The sequence below is a fragment of the Myotis myotis genome, unplaced genomic scaffold, assembly GCF_014108235.1.
Source record: "Myotis myotis isolate mMyoMyo1 unplaced genomic scaffold, mMyoMyo1.p scaffold_m19_p_4, whole genome shotgun sequence".
Classification (NCBI taxonomy): Eukaryota; Metazoa; Chordata; class Mammalia; order Chiroptera; family Vespertilionidae; genus Myotis; species Myotis myotis.
Window position 1 is genome coordinate 105,425,566 of NW_023416346.1, and position 1,456 is coordinate 105,427,021.

Here is a 1,456-nt window from a genome sequence, read left to right on the forward strand (position 1 = left end):
GGGTGGTTGGCTGGCCAGCCACGGGGAGGAGCTGCAGGCCTATTGTGGTGGGGCAGGCTGATCAAGGGTGGGGCTGGCGGCATGGGAGGGAGAGAGGGGGTGTTTGGCAACTTCACAACTTTTATTTGTGGTGCCTGTGCTATGTCTCAAAAATACCTTCTCTCCCTGCCTGGGAGAGTGTTGGTGAGGGGGCAGCAAAAAATAGAAGACGTCCCTCGCTATTGCACACAAACCCTATATACAGCCCCACCTGGCCCAGGCCGGTGGGATGCTTGGCACATTCTCGGATCCCTGCTCAGGGGCTGGAGGGGTGACTGGTGGCAGCACACATGAAAGGGGACCTCTGGGTTGTCACTCTGGTCCTGGCTACAAGGTCCTGGCACTTTCTGGTCCTTGGTTCCTTCCTGGTCCTGCCTGCAGCCCTGGTACCCCTACCTGGCTCAGCCTCCCATCTCCATCCTGGCCTCAGATGGCCTCCTTTGCTCCTGGGGGCTCTGTCCTCCCCTCCAAGCCTGGAGGTCCCAAGGGGAGGCTATGGCTTCTCAGAGACTCCTCAGCATCCCTGTCACTCATGTTCACATAGGGGAAGGGGTGCATGTGGCAGAAGCAGTTGTATAAATGCGTGTGCAGGGGCAAGTCCTCTGGGGTCACTTGGACAGTTTGCTGATGACTTGGATCAGGGTCGCATTCTCCTCCTTGAGGTGATGGTTGTCAGCCTGGAGGTTGGACAGGCCCTTCAGCTCCTCTTCCAGCTCAGCAGCCTTGCCCTCCGGGGCCCTGCATTCAAATCTCTCCAGCTCCAGGAGGGCCCACCTCTCTGCAAAGCTCTTCTGCCTCTGTGTGGTGTGCTCCAGCTCCACCTTGAGCTGTGTCAGCTGCAGCATGGTGTGGGTCAGGGCCTCACGAAGTCTCTTATTCTCAATGCGCAGCGTTGTGTAGAGCTTCCTGAAGCCTCCCTCGGGCTCTTCTGATTCCGGCTGGGGTTCTGGGTTTAGGTCTTGCTGCCTCTGGAGGGGAAGGGCTGGATTCTGGCTTGATGTCAGCTGGCTTCACCTCCTCCCCCTTCACGGGCCCTCTCCTCTCTTTGTCAACTCTGCGGTATTCCTGGAGGTCTGTGATCCCTGTCCCTGACCATCAGGTGCCTTTACTCTCTGGGAAGGGCCATCAGAATTCATAACCCCAGGGACTTGGGGATGCCAGGAAGGGTCCAGGCTCTGTGCACCCTGCACTTGATTGGGATGGGAGAGTCTGATCAGGGCCAGACCAGTAGGGTGAAGGGGCTGCGAGGTTGGCCGCAGGCCCCAATCCCTGATCAGCTAGTTTGCTGGCTACAGTGGGTGTCATAGATACCAGCCCAATCAGGACCATCTTCTGTGAGTTGTGTCTCTGGTGGCTTGGGCCCCAGCAGCCCAGCACCATGGCCACAGGGCTGGGGCTGGTGTCCGGACCCCCCGCA

At 58.9% G+C, this 1,456-nt stretch overlaps 1 pseudogene; it reads right to left on the reverse strand.

Moving 5' to 3' along the window:
• Positions 1-647: 647 nt before the first annotated feature.
• Positions 648-1,419, reverse strand: LOC118653554 (annotated as a pseudogene).
• Positions 1,420-1,456: the final 37 nt, after the last annotated feature.